The 16,075-nt window shown below is 40.4% G+C and overlaps 2 pseudogenes; both read right to left on the reverse strand.

The window, feature by feature from the left end:
- Positions 1-1,449: 1,449 nt before the first annotated feature.
- On the reverse strand, positions 1,450-11,565 carry LOC136492270 (helicase sen1-like; annotated as a pseudogene).
- A 722-nt stretch (positions 11,566-12,287) lies between these two features.
- On the reverse strand, positions 12,288-15,347 carry LOC136492271 (probable helicase MAGATAMA 3; annotated as a pseudogene).
- Positions 15,348-16,075: the final 728 nt, after the last annotated feature.

Raw genomic sequence — 16,075 nt, forward strand, 5'->3', positions numbered from 1 at the left:
AGCAACCAGAACTTGACCTAAGGCACAAACTCAACAACGCGAAAAGGAGATGAAATTGCACGGCACAATGAGGCTATAGGACAGGGAATATATAACGATGTATATTTTTTTTGGCTTTTTGTAGACTATAGGTAATGCAAAAATAGTAACAATCTAAAGGGAAAAACAAAGTTATACCTAACGGGCAACAAGGGCTCTAATATCACTTGATGTAGACTAGGCCCGATCTTCCGAAAGGTATGATAGCGTCGATTGGTGGAGACTCGACGTTCACGATCTAGGCTTCGAACCAAGACTGATTCGGACCCCCGCAACCGTTACACCACTGCTCCGTTGGTTATCAACCACGCGAACGCGATTGACCTCGCCGAGAAGGCTTTCCTGCAAACGAATCGAGAACACAAGCAAGAACGGAATGAACGCAATCTGAAATTACAAATAAATATGAGGCTTATGATAACGAGAAGGAGTTCAAGTCTTTATTCGAAAGGATTAATCGCCACAGGCGAACAAGATCAAGAATTGGGGTCCTGGTTCACAGCAAGCAGCCTTGGCAGCACAGTTGCAGCAAAACGATGTCTGTTTCATGAGGAAATAAAAAACTAAACAAAACTCAAACCCTAAGGAGAGTGACGGCTGCTATTTATAGAGTCTTTGGCGTCACCCCCTGGACGCGTCCTCTAATGGGCCAAACACAATACACGGTTCAACGGTCCAACGGACCAAAAGACGTTGTCGCTGCACCCTGACAGATTCTGGACGCTGACTTGTTTCGACGATTCCCGTTGATTCCGAAGGTCTTTTGACGTGAAACCACTTGGATTGGCTTCCTTATCAAATTAGCTTTCCAACCATATGTGGATCGTCGAAAACAGAGTCCGGATGCGTCCTGGGTGACCAGTTTAAGGCAGACTGGTCCTGGAGGCCGAGGTAGACTCGAACTTGAGTTGCTTTGGGCCTCCACCTCGGGGACTCGAACCAAATTAGCCTTGGGCCTCCTTCTTGACTTGGACACCCTTGCTGACCTCCTACCCCTCCTAACCATGCGCCAAACATGATCGTAAGCATGGGTGTCATGTTCTCATCAACGCCTTAGTGGTGCCCTAGGTGGTCTGAAGAGTAATATATGGACGTCTGGACCCTCCCTAGTATACTTCTTAGCTTGCTCTGGGATAGAAGGTGCTTCTCGCTGGTGCATGCCCTTTTCATTCAGTCTGCTGCTGCGTCTCAAGTCCTCTCAGGAGTAAGACTTTTGGCCTTTCTACCATGCTTCTTGGCTTGCTCCTAAGGAGGTGCTACTTGCTGGTGCTTGTCATTTTCATTAAGTCTGCTCCTGAGGAGGTGCTACTTTCAACACAAAATGTAGCCCTATACTAGGAAAATATAAACAGCCGCAAGCCGGTACGTTCCTTCTAGTGTGTGCATCCAAACAAGGTCTAACTCTAAAAGTTATGTAAAAGTAATGAACCGTTTTTGCAGGCCTGATTTTGAATCCTGGCAGTAAAAGAAAAAGAAATGTCTTCAACTTAACTGCAGCTTACACATGTCCCAAAATACTGAACGGACTAGAGTTGAAAGTGCGAACCCCATAAATACTGACAGTCTCACTGAAAAACATAAACAGATACAAAAGAGTACGAACTACCCTGCCAAATAAACTGGCACTCACAGACTATATTTGAATCTAAAATCAGGTTAAGCAAGGCCAAAGGGAGAAGGCCACAAGGGGTTGATTATGTTGCTTGGCAAAGATTCCACCCTACCTAGATCTTCTGTTACCTCCTTTGAAGTAGCCGGCATCTCTCCCTCGAAGATCTCATGTTGAACAATAGACGTATCAAAAAGATCATATAAGGAGTATGCTGCTGTAGAGTATTCAGGCTTGAAAATTGCATTCAACAACTCTTTGTCATCTTTGACATTGAAAAAACACTAGTAGAAAACAGACCTTTTATCCGAGGCAAAAATGGACTCTAGTCCCGGTATTTTTTGCGCCCGGGACTAGAGAGACCTTTAGTCCCGGTTGGTGTCTCCAACCGGGACTAAAGGTCCCTGCCCAACGGCTAAAAGTCCTCAAACCTTTAGTCCCGGTTGGTAACACCAACCGGGACTAAAGGTAGACCCTTTAGTCCCGGTTGGTAACACCAACCCGGACTAAAGGACCTTTAGTCCCGGTTGGTGTTACGCACCGGGACTAAAGGTTCCCTGATGGGTTAGTTCAAAAGGGAAGCATCCCATCCATTGTTAAATGTGTTGTGTAGGTGGGGTGGTAAGCTACGCGCGAGGCAATGCATGAGGTCTTGGGTTCGAATCTCACGGGACGCAACGGTGTGAGGCATTATTTTTTTAAAGCTAGGAGGACCTTTAGTCCCGGTTGGTGTTACGCACCGGGACTAAAGGTCCCCCTTTAGTCCCGGTTTCTGACCCGGGACTAAAGGTAGACCCTTTAGTCCCGGATGCTTACTCCCGGGTGGGGAACCGGGACTAGAGGGGGTTCCCCACCGGGAGTAAAGCCCATCTCTGTATTAGTGAAACAACCCCGATCACATGTGTCCTTAACAATCTTCTGCCAAATATAATTGTTGTTGGACAAAGTGGTTCCATTCCCCACTATCCATAAGCAATGCCTGCAATAAAAAGATTATTTACATATTTTTTTCATCGTGCATGCACTCAATAGTATAAAGCTGGACTATACAGAAGATCAGGAAGTACTTGAAATGTAAACGCTAGGAGCGAAACTTACATGGCCCTTGTTAGAGCCACATTTGTCCTCTGTAAGTTTACCAGAAACCCAACTAAACCAGCTTTGTTGCTCCTTACTGTTGATATGATAATGATATCTTCCTCCGCCCCTTGGAAACCATCCACTGATTTTACTTTGACTGAGAAACCATCACAACTATTGTAGGTTTTCTCAACTTTTTCCTGGATAGCTCTAACTTGAGCATTGTACGGGGACACAACACCAACAGAGAGCTTGCTTCCTGTATAAACCGTCTCTACAATAGATAAAAGGGAGGAAAGCACTGTAAAACAGCTAAATGGCTAGAGCTTGAATGTATCAAATGATGTCATACTTATCAGAGAAAGAAATACAGCACGCAACTACAGCAATGTGCATTATGCATGGTTGGCCTTTACCTTTGAATAATCTCTGCACCAACAGCACAATTGCATCAACTTCTACCAAGTTTTTCAGGCTCCGGCTATGCTTTTCAACTGTTTCATGACTGCCATCAATATTAATAAATGAATATGACCTAAACAATTTTCCTGATAAATAATTCTTGTTACAGTCCTTATGACTGACATTGGGGCCATTATATATCTTGCCACTATAGAATGTACCAACTGGAAATTTGCTTATTTCTGGATGCATCCTGTACTGGATATTGAGAAGGTGCTTACTATAGCCTAGAGAACTTGACCTCTCAAAAACACTTTGTCCAAAATTCGCACTATCAGATATCTGCATAATCATATTAGATGTCAATACAAAGCATGGAGTCAAAAGAAGAATCCTGAATTGAAGGAGCTTACTTTGCTCTTCACAAGGGCGGGTAATTGATATTCATCACCAATGAAAACAGCATGCCTTATGCCAGGCAGCTGCAAAGGAACTAAGGTTTCACACTCTTTGAGCTGTGCAGCCTCGTCAATGATCAGCAACTCCAAAGGAATCATAGGTACATCATACAACCTGAATGAGCTACAAACTGTACAGATAATGCATCTAGTTCGTGACAGCAGGTATAGTTGAACATCATGTGTATTATTACAATCTGGGAGCTACAAACTGTACAGATGATGCATCTAGTTGAACATCATGTGTTACCAACCGGGACTAAAAGTTGGTGAACTTTTACTCCGGGTTGGTGACACCAACCGGGACTAAAGATGACTTTTAGTCCCAGTTGGTATTACGAACCGGGACTAAAAGTCCTTTAGTCCCGAACGCAAAAAATATCGAGACTAAAGGCTAAAATCGAAGTGGGTGAAAGGTCTGTTTTCTAGTAGTGCAAGTTCGTACGAAGATATATTAATTCTTGCACACACAAAGATCTGGCAGCCACAAACTTGGATTTATTGCATGAGTTGATCCGTATGCTGGCTAGTTGTGAAGGCCAGAGCTCAGAGTTGACCTCCTCTTCTATAGTGCTTTCCAGCAGTTCATTGGACCATATATCACCACCATTACCGGCATTTATCAGAGCATGAAGAATTTTGATCAATTCAAGAACCTCTGGCATACATTGAAAGTTCTGTCCTGTTTCCAGGTTTCTTGGATGATCATTGTACAGCATAGTTATGTATCTACGTAAATTCCGAGAAAGTTTATTGTAATCATATTTCAAATACTGCTTGAATGTTTTACCCTCATTGTTCAACTGGTACATGGTCACATAATTCACAAGAAGATCTATAAGCGAGCACAAACAATGCCTCCAACCTGTGTTTGACTTTGACATAAAGCATGGCAACAAGCGCTCAGTACGAGAGTTAAGATACACCTTTGAAAGATAATAGTCATCATCTATCTTCATCTTCTTTTTGTTTCCAAACAGAACAATGTCATTCAGGAAGACGGTGCCATCTGAAGACTCCACAGTGAGCTTGACGATCCGAGCCGCAATCTCTAACACGGCAGTATTGGTAGGTGCACAGGCAAGTGTCCTTCGTCCCTTGATGAGCATGGCCCACAAGATAGAGCTGATGGTCTTTGTTTTACCTGTTCCAAGAGGCCCCCATAATAGCTTTATTGACGAAGAGTTGTTATCCATTGTAGAGACACAGTCTGCTACTGCATTCAGCTGTGAATCATTTAGATTGAATTTCTCAAGGCCAAGACCATCAACCAATATACGATTGAAAAAACGAGATACTTTGAAGCATGACGACCTATCAGCTTCCACTGCCTTCATGGAAAAACAATCAAATCAGCCATAGGTGATTTGCTACATAGAATGAATTGTGAAAGAAAAAGGGTGGGTTATCTAACTTCATATGAATAGAAACATGATTGTCATTATTACTGAATAGATATGAAAGAAACATTAACAAAAAAGGGTGCGCTCTTGAGAAAAATCCTTCAAGGTAAAGCCAGCAGGTGGCTGAAGGCCTGAATTGAAGCTTTATGGGACAACAATTTAGACATGCATTGTGATGCTAAAATTTCTAGGCACAATATAAATGCTGAAATTAGGAAAATGAATTATTCGTGACAGGGTGTGCTACTTACTTTGCGTGCATATGACCAACGCAACATTGGATTGAACTGCCAGACCTTATTCATGGGGCCACTACTATTACTCTTTTGAAGCTCGTCAAGATTAGCATTTTTTGGCCTAAAAGAATGCATCTCCATATGCGATTGTATGTCTTCATATTTATAAGGAACACACAGAAAAATGGCCCTTTAGGAATTTTTGTATGACAACCTTCCTCAACAGGAATGGTGGATGACAATTGAACAACACACCAGCCAGGAGGGAACCCATCTTCTTCTCCACTTTTGAGAACCGAACGTAACACAAATGATGCATTGTTTTGTGTCAAATCAGGCACATGCCATGGTTTCTGTGAGGTCATGAGTATTATATCATGCTCTGCAGGAACATATGTCTCCTTTGACTTCTCATCCTTCACTGGTTTTGCAACTTGAAAACCAAGTATTGGCTTCTTAGCATCAAGATTTTTCACCTGAGTTACTTCTATAAAGTTTGCCTGAGCATAATCATCTAGCAATGAGAATATATCAGCGTGTACTTCTTCAATCAGAGGCCAAGTAAAGGAATTCAAGTAACTCTCCAATGACGTGAAAGTATCCGGTATCCTCTTGACCTTCAGTGAATATCCAGATGGCCTTTTAGTTCAGCGTTAAGAGAGAAAACAGGTAAACTCAGTGATCTTAAGAATGGAACTAGAGTTAATAAATCCCATCGATGAACAAGTAGAGAACACATAAAATCTTACTGGAACCATAGATGAAATATGTGCTAATCACTAAATCAATTGCAGTGGTGGAATGAAACAATTATACGCAAGGGACTCATGAAGCTTTGAATTATTCATTTACCAGACATTAGAATCTACTTGCTTATGGCACCATGATCCATGAAAATAACAAGAGTACTAGCTTTCAACCAAAGCTTGTGTGAAAGAAAAAATGGGAGAAGGTGAAACAACTTATATTTGGTACTTCTGGTCTGTGCTATAGAGTCAATAACTAAGAGAATTGACATCAACCTACCATCCGACAAGCTTCAAGGGCAGTGATTAGGGTTGTAGTCTTGTAGACTTTATGTTGTTTTCCCTGTAGTTGGGAGACTTGTTAGGGGTTACATTGTCTTTCCTACGGTTTGCTCAAGGGGTACGTAAAGATTTAGAGCATCTCCATCAGATTGAGAAAAGTTAGTCCCCTTTCTCTAAAACCTGTCATATAAAGGATTGAGGTAAAAAATCATCCTCCACGCAAATTCCTTTTATCATTCTCCTATATCATCCTCTCAATCCTATCCCTCAAACAAACAGAACACCCTCCTGCCCCAGATGGGCCACCGGTAGGTCGTGGCTTATGACTCGTTGCGCTTGCCGCAAAAAAGAACCTCGACGGGCGCCGCCACTCCACGCGGGGCCACAAGTCCCCACCTTCACCTCACTCTCCATCCGTGAGGGCAGGGGTGCTTCCATTGCCATCACCAAGGCGGTGGAGGAAGAGGCGATGGAGCAGAGGGAGGAAGTGGCCGAAGAGGAGAAGATGACCATAGACTGTCCCCCGCGTCGGTAGCTATTGTTGCGCAACCAAGGGAAAAGAGGCAGAGAAAATAGAGTTTTTACTCATTGAAATGTAGGATCCACATATAAAAGGGGATAAAGTTTCTCGATTTTTGCAGTAGCCATACCTTGTAAGAATTTATGTTGTTTTCCGTACAATTGGGAGCCGTTTATGTACAATATTATAGTTAACAAAGATGACCACATTTATATTACAAAACGTGTACTACAAAATATTGATAAATACAAATATTCAGTACTTTGGTCTTGTTTTCTTATTTTTCAAAAAAAAATACTTAGGGTCTACTCCCTCCATCCCACAAAACTGCAATCCTTGAGTTCAAATAATATGCCAAAAAAGAATGCACACTATAGCTAGCAATCCAACTAGCAGTCATAGGTGTTAGCTCATGTGGTACTCACCCATCAAATCCATCGCTCGTAAAAAAAATCTTCCCACTGTACCCATCTACTTTTAGATAATAATGAAACAAAGTTCCAGCCTCTACCAACCCACAGCCAAAACAAAAACTCTAGCACCTCACAGGCAAAAAAAAAATTCCACCGTATCCATTCTCAGGCATAGCCACCTAGATGGGGCTTGTGTTGCTTGTGCTACATTTCAACAGTAGACGGCACTACGTCAGTTACGAGTAGCTTTTCATAGGGGTATTCTTGTCATTTGCCAATCACATTGATTTCCTCTCCAAAGTCTAGAATTGCAGTGGCCATTATTAACCAATTATGTTCTACAGTTTTGTTTTGCAAGTCAAATTGGAAATTTTGAGCAGCAGTGCAGCAAGCCAATACTTGAACTGCTTAATATATGCTACGCAGGTACGGATATTTATTCGACCGTCCGTTCGACCGAACAAATATGAACACTTATCTGGATAGTTACTCGGATATCCGTAATTTTTTTCGGATACGGATAATAAAACGGATATCTTAGGCGGATATCAAATACGGATGTAATATCATCGATATCCGGCGGATATCGGATAATCCGGATAAGTATCGGATATATCCGGATTATTAAAACGGATATTATCCGGATATTTTTCAAACTTTCTCAAATGAAAAAATGGCCTATATAAGGATTGTAGATCTTGATGAGCTTAACAAACTTGGTATTCAAAACTTTTCAATTTGAGACAATCTAGGCTTTCGAAAACTAGTTTGTAGACGTCAAAATTTAAAAATCACAAATTTGAACCATCCAAACTATCTCAAATGGAAAGTTAACCAAAACAACAATTGTAGATCTTAATGAGTTGAACAAACTTGGTATTCAAAATGTTTCAATTTGAAGTCATTTAGAGTTCATAATACTAGAGTCAAAGTGTTGTTTTTTCATTTGACCAAATTTGACTTGGTCAAACTTGCTCAAATGAGACACTAAATGACCTCAGATGAAAAAACTCTGAATACCAAGTTTGATCATCTCAGCAAGATCTACAATTGTTACATAGCTCATTTTGTCATTTGAGAAAGTTTTATCAAACACTAGTCACAAATTCTTGAATCTCATATAGACTTTTCTAAAACTATGCCACACACTTGTGAAATTTGAACTACATTTTATTCAAACTTTCTCAAATGAAAAAATGGCCTATATAAGGATTGTAGATCTTGATGATCTGAATAAACTTGGTATTCAAAACTTTTCAATTTGAGACAATCTAGGGTTCTGAAAACTAGTTTGTAGGCGTCGAAATTTAAAAATCATAAATTTGAACCGTCCAAACTATCTCAAATGGAAAGTTGACCAAAATAACAATTGTAGATCTTGAGGAGTTGAACAAACTTGGTATTCAAAACTTTTCAATTTTAAGTCATTTAGAGTTCATAATACTAGAGTCAAAGTGTTGTTTTTTCATTTGACCAAATTTGACTTGGTCAAACTTGCTCAAATGAGACACTAAATGACCTCAGATGAAAAAACTCTGAATACCAAGTTTGATCATCTCAGCAAGATCTATAATTGTTACATAGCTCATTTTCCCATTTGAGAAAGTTTTATCAAACACTAGTCACAAATTCTTGAATCTCATATAGACTTTCTGAAACCATGTCACACACTTGTGAAATTTGAACTACATTTTGTTCAAACTTTCTCAAATGAAAAAATGACCTATATAAGGATTGTAGATCTTGATGATCTGAATAAACTTAGTATTCAAAACTTTTCAATTTGAGACAATCTAGGGTTCTGAAAACTAGTTTGTAGGCATCGAAATTTAAAAATCACAAATTTGAACCATCCAAACTATCTCAAATGGAAAGTTGACCAAAACAACAATTGTAGATCTTGATGAGTTGAACAAACTTGGTATTCAAAACGTTTCAATTTGAAGTCATTTAGAGTTCATAATACTAGAGTCAAAGTGTTGTTTTTTTATTTGACCAAATTTGACTTGGTCAAACTTGCTCAAATGAGACACTAAATGACCTCAGATGAAAAAACTCTGAATACCAAGTTTGATCATATCAGCAAGATCTACAATTGTTACATAGCTCATTTTCTCATTTGAGAAAGTTTTATCAAACATTAGTCATAAATTCTTGAATCTCATATAGACTTTCTGAAACCATGTCACACACTTGTGAAATTTGAACTACATTTTGTTTAAACTTTCTCAAATAAAAAAATGTCCTATATAAGGATTGTAGATCTTGATGAGCTTAACAAACTTGGTATTCAAAACTTTTCAATTTGAGACAATCTAGGCTTTCAAAAACTAGTTTGTAGACGTCAAAATTTAAAAATCACAAATTTGAACCATCCAAACTATCTCAAATGGAAAGTTAACCAAAACAACAATTGTAGATCTTAATGAGTTGAACAAACTTGGTATTCAAAATGTTTCAATTTGAAGTCATTTAGAGTTCATAATACTAGAGTCAAAGTGTTGTTTTTTCATTTGACCAAATTTGACTTGGTCAAACTTGCTCAAATGAGACACTAAATGACCTCAGATGAAAAAACTCTGAATACCAAGTTTGATCATCTCAGCAAGATCTACAATTGTTACATAGCTCATTTTGTCATTTGAGAAAGTTTTATCAAACACTAGTCACAAATTCTTGAATCTCATATAGACTTTTCTAAAACTATGCCACACACTTGTGAAATTTGAACTACATTTTATTCAAACTTTCTCAAATGAAAAAATGGCCTATATAAGGATTGTAGATCTTGATGATCTGAATAAACTTGGTATTCAAAACTTTTCAATTTGAGACAATCTAGGGTTCTGAAAACTAGTTTGTAGGCGTCGAAATTTAAAAATCATAAATTTGAACCGTCCAAACTATCTCAAATGGAAAGTTGACCAAAACAACAATTGTAGATCTTGAGGAGTTGAACAAACTTGGTATTCAAAACTTTTCAATTTTAAGTCATTTAGAGTTCATAATACTAGAGTCAAAGTGTTGTTTTTTCATTTGACCAAATTTGACTTGGTCAAACTTGCTCAAATGAGACACTAAATGACCTCAGATGAAAAAACTCTGAATACCAAGTTTGATCATCTCAGCAAGATCTACAATTGTTACATAGCTCATTTTCCCATTTGAGAAAGTTTTATCAAACACTAGTCACAAATTCTTGAATCTCATATAGACTTTCTGAAACCATGTCACACACTTGTGAAATTTGAACTACATTTTGTTCAAACTTTCTCAAATGAAAAAATGAACTATATATATGCTGCTTTTACTCAATATCCGAATAGATATTTGTATCCGACCTTCTCCGAATCCGATTCATACCGTATTTGATACTCATTATTCATATCCGTAACCGAGTCAATCCGTATTCGTATATGTATCCGAACGCTATCCGTGTCCGAATCCGAATCCGAACAAAAATATGAAAACAAATATAATATGAGTGATATCCGTTCGTATCCGATCCGTTTTCATCCCTAGCAACAAGGATGCAGTATTGTTGTCCCGGCCCATACTCATACAGCCCATCAGCAAAATGGACGGGAAAAAATTGAACAGTACAGTCTAGCATATAAAACAAATCTAGGCTCTTGGATTTTGATTCGGTGGATTTGGATCAAAAGAACCACTCGAATCCCCAAGGATTGAATATTGATCTGTTTTAGTACGTTTCAACAAATGGTTGCTGGTGGCCACTGAAACACACGGTTGTTCAGTAGATTGTTCCAAAGCAACCGATAAATGTTAAAGCATGAGAGTTGAGAGTATAAGCTGCTGAAAGTATCTGTCGAAAATCAATGTGCGAGTTCATTGTCCATGCATGGGTACGAGTCTCTGCAGCAGAGGACCAGAGTCCAGAGGTACAGAAAAAATGAAGGTGCAACCGTGCAAGGCAATCAAGAAATGGGCACCTTGTTCCGCAAGAGAGCACCTGCTCATCAAGGTAGCTGAGAGCAAACTTGCCGTTGTTCTTCACCCTAGCCGACGCCCAGTACGTGACCACATACTCAAACCCGTCCCCTTCCCCTCGCCGCTTCTTCCTCCCCGAGCACTTACCATCACTCATCTTCCTCCTCACTTTTGCTCTTTGGAGGTATAGCAACTCAGCCTACTAGATGATGAACAAGGTAGGAGGAGGAACGGGAGGCGATGATGCAAATGGTAGCATGAGGCCGTTGGGTTTCGTTTCTGTTTGGCTGATGATGGGCAGGGCAGTAATGGGTATCAAGCGCTTCATTGCTCTAGAAAAACCGTTGCACTTCCCCATGGCTGCACCGAGCACGCGCGTGGTAAATGTAGCGAGCCGAGCATAGCGTAGGGTAGTAGGCAGCTTTACCGAACGGCCAACCACGCTAAATCCCTTGTTTACGGAGGATTTCATATTTGAGACACATAAGCCAAAGTCGTCGTTTGTGGATGGTCGAAGTGTCGGGGTCAAATCTAGCCAAGTTTGTGGATGGGTCAAAGAACTCTCTCCATGCATGGAATGTTAGTGAACAAATGATTGGAAGACTGTCAATTTCATTGATCTCATAAATAAAGGTATTTATACATGTGAAATGATGTGTTAAACAGGTGCCTCTTCATGAAGGAATAGGCATCCTTTCACTACACTAACTGCCTAATTCTAACCACTAATCGCTGATTGAATGGATGAGATCAATCTCTTGAAGAGGTGCCTGTCAGTGAACAGACAAAAGTCACTGGGTCCCAGCAGAGTATTCTTAGTGGCTAAGTTATCATACTGCTATCAAGGACTAAAAGTAGCATTCCAAAAATGCAACGTACGATAAAAAGATGCAAGTGGAATCCAGATCGAATCTTTTTTAGCTTTGCGTCTGTAGTTCCGTGAATTTTAGGAGATTATACGAGCAGTTGCACAGCCATAAGGATAAGATTACCTTGGCAATTACGTCCCTGCACTACTGCCATTCACGAAGAAACATAGCGGATTCTATTACGTTAGATCAGCCCAAGCAAATTACTGTGCGTTCTTAAGATTACCATCATGATCCAACCAAGTAACCTGGTCATACAACATCTTTAAATGTACCATACCATCCATTACATTGACTATGATAAAGACCGACAGTCTATTAAGGGTTTCGATAAACGTTCTCATCCAGCTCCAACTAAGTATTGTGCTTCCCACACATCATAAATGAAAATTCATCTTAGTCCGTATAACAAATCCAAGTAGCATGCAGAAGATATTGCACCTTGGGAGCTCCAGATCTCTCATGGACGGTATTTCAGCCTGGTTTTCTGCAAATTATAAACCAAAAATATATATTAATGTCTAGTGGGCCCATAGTATTTTCATAGCCAAATTCGTCATCTTTAGTTTTAATCTCCCTGCAAGATTGAGATTTGAGGGCAATTCGAAATACCTGGAACCTCGGCCTACTTATATGCATTGATTCCATATTCACTGAATTCTCAGCATCATCGGGCTCAATAACAGCCTTGGCTACTGCATTTGACAAATCTTTGTCATCATTGACATCAAAGAAGAGCCCTCGATCATGCGCGTTCTTGATCATCTTCTGCCAAACAGTATTGTTGCTGGACAAAGTTGTCCCGTTTCCCACTATCCATAAGCAATGCCTGCGTAAAAGGGAAAAACTCAATGACATAATTTCCTCATTGTGCATGCATTCTCCAGAGTCCAGATTTAAGCCACAAAATAACAGGAACTAGCACCAAATGATTAGGCTTGGTGTATGCAATAAACTTACTTTGCCCTTGTCAGAGCCACATTAGTCCTCTGTAGGTTTGTGAGAAAGCCAACTGCACCAGCTCCATTGCTCCTTAGTCCTTACTGTTGATATGATAATGAATCTTCCTCTGCACCTTGGAAACCATCCACAGATTTTACATTCACAGAGCAACCATCATACATAGTATATGATTTCCCAAGCTTTTCCTGGATAGCTCTAACTTGAGCATTGTATGGGGATACAACGCCAACAGACACCTTGCTTTCTTTGGAAACTGCCTCTGCAGGGGGAGTAGATACAGTTAAGCTTAACCTCTCATTAATTCAGACTTCAGATTTATTATTTATCTAGTAATTGCTGTAGTAAATAACACTGTTCAGTGTGGCAGACCTAACCTTTGAACAATCTTTGCACCATCCGCGCAACTGCAGCAACTTCTACTGTGTTTTTCAGGCTTCGGCCATGCTTCTCAGTTGTTTCATGTCCACCTTCTACATTGATAAATGAATATGGTCCAAACAGCTTTCCACTTAGAAACCTCTTGGTATAGTCCTTATGACTGACATTGGGGCCGTCAGATACCTTCCCATCGTAAAATGTAGCAACTGGAAAATTGCTTATTTCAGGATGCATCCGGTACTGTACATTAAGAAGGTGCTTACTGAAGCCCAACCCAGAGAACTTAGCCTCTGAAAAAACGCTTCTACCGAAGCTAGCACTTTCAGATATCTACAAAATAATAGCATTATAAGTCAAATGCAGCAGTGCCAATCAGAAAATCCGAATGATAATTTGAAGGAGCTTACATTGCTTTTCACAAAGGCAGGAAGCTGGTATTCATCTCCAATCAGAACTGCTTGCCTTATGCCAGGTAGCTGCAATGGGATTAAAGTCTCACACTCTTTGAGCTGTGCAGCCTCATCAACAATCAGCAGCTCCAGAGAATTTGTGTCTTGAGGCTTCTCAAGCAATAACTCCGCCTATGTTGTCTCAACATAGCAGGTCCCAAGCCCTGTTAAAGGAGGAGAGTTGTGATAGGCGTGGCGAGCCAACGTTAAATCTAGTCATTCTAATGGAGATGAAACCCGAAAGAAAACTTGGAAAACAGCTATTCACGTGTCTGAACCTTGATGGCTTCTGCTGGGTTTCAACTCTAGGCTACCCCAACTTGTTTGGGACTTAAAGGCTTTGTTGTTGTTGTTGTTGTTGTAGGCTTCTCAAGCAATCTGCATATATTACCCATTGGGACATTGTACAACCTGAATGAGCTTGAAACAGTACAGAGAATGCATTTAGCTCTTGGCAGTAGGTATTGCTGAACAGCTCTTGTATTATAACAATTCGGGAGCTCCAAATTTGTGCGGAGATAACTTAATTCTTGCACACACAAAGATCTTGCCAGCCTAAACTTCAACTTCTTGCATGAAGTAATCCGTATGCAGGCTAGTTGCTCAGGCCAGAGCAGAGGGCCCCCATTGTCTTCTATTTTTATTTCCAGTAGTTCATCCGACCAAATATCATGGCCATCATCCTTGTCATCATTTATCAAAGCATGGATAATATCGATCAATTCACGCACCTCCAGCATACATTGAAAGCTTCGTCCTGTTTCTGCATTTCTAGGATGATCATTGTATAGTATCTCAATGAACCCACATAACTTCCTAGAATGTTTGTTGTACTCATCCTTCAAATATTGCCTTAGAGTTTTACCCTCACTGTACAACTGGTACATGGTCACACGATTCTCAATAAGATCTATAAGTGAGCACAAGCAATGCCTCCAGCCTGAGTTTGGCACAAAACATGGCAATAAGCGCTCAGCACGAGAGTCAAGAAATACCAATGAAAGATCACTGTCGTCATCCATCTTCATATTATTTCTGTTTCCAAACAGAATAATGTCGTTTAGGAAGCAGAGGCTGCCATCAGCAGACTTGCCAACAAGCTTGACAATTCGAGCAGCAACCTCCAGCACATGTGCAATGTCTGTGATTCATAGATGAAATACATGTGCAATGTCTGTGATTGATCGCAAATGATTGCAATTTAGAGTGCTGAGTGCAACAGAATCCTTAAAACAGAAACAATGAGACAGCCACTACCCCACAGATTGAACTAAGACAAACAAAAATTTTCAAATTCTACCATACACCGACAGATTATACGATAATTAACAGCACGACACATGAGAAGCAAAAGGAGCATGGTCCTGAAGATTCTATCTGAAGCTGGTCCTATTCAGGTAAACCCAATAATCCACAATGCAACAAACCCACTTGGATCGAATGAGCGGCAGCAACGGTGAGGGCAAACACCAACGCCGGCCTACCTGCCTCTGGCAAAGCACCAGGGCAGCGCGGCCTCCGCTGCTGGTGCAGCCACGCACGCCGTCATCTCCCGGACACATCTATGGATTGGACCTCCGGGCGCCGACCGGACAGACGCTTAGCAGCGGCGGAGCAGGACTCGATGTGGGAAGGGCCGTCGGCCGAGGGTGGCGGTCGTGACCCGTGACGCTGATCTCTGAGGTGTCGAGATGGGCCTTAGTTGTGGCCCGTTTGCAGGACTCGGTTGGTTGGGCCATGCAGGTAGGCTCTAAATGGACCACGAGCTTGATCCGACCAGCGTGACCACTCAAATTCTGTAACTAGTAAAAAAAGTATTTGTTTGTTATAAAAAATAAATAATCCCTTTTGAATTTTTTTGAGCAATAATAATCTCTTTTGAATTTGTACAAGTAACAACTAAGAGCAACTCCAAGAGACTTGGTAAAATTAGATGTAAACTGTGAGATTTAGCCATTATATAAAATAGAAAGCCCATCTAAAATGTCGAGTTTTACAACAACCTAGCTAAATGAGAAAAGACAAATAGCAAGCAGGACTCGCTAGGGAAATATGGCTAGCGAGAATGGTGGGATAGCCAGCTGGAAAAAATGAAAAACAATATAGACAAGTTGTTGGAATGTTTTTTTTTAAAACACAATAGCTATAAAGGCTTCACGACCAGTCTATTGGAGTTGCTCTAATTTGGCTTTCTCATCAGGGAGGGCCACAGAAGAAGACCACAAAAGGATCAATTTGGTTTGTTGTACAGAAAGATCTTGACGGGAAACTAGTGCG

The sequence above is a fragment of the Miscanthus floridulus genome, chromosome 11 (assembly GCF_019320115.1).
Source record: "Miscanthus floridulus cultivar M001 chromosome 11, ASM1932011v1, whole genome shotgun sequence".
In the NCBI taxonomy this organism is placed as follows: Eukaryota; Viridiplantae; Streptophyta; class Magnoliopsida; order Poales; family Poaceae; genus Miscanthus; species Miscanthus floridulus.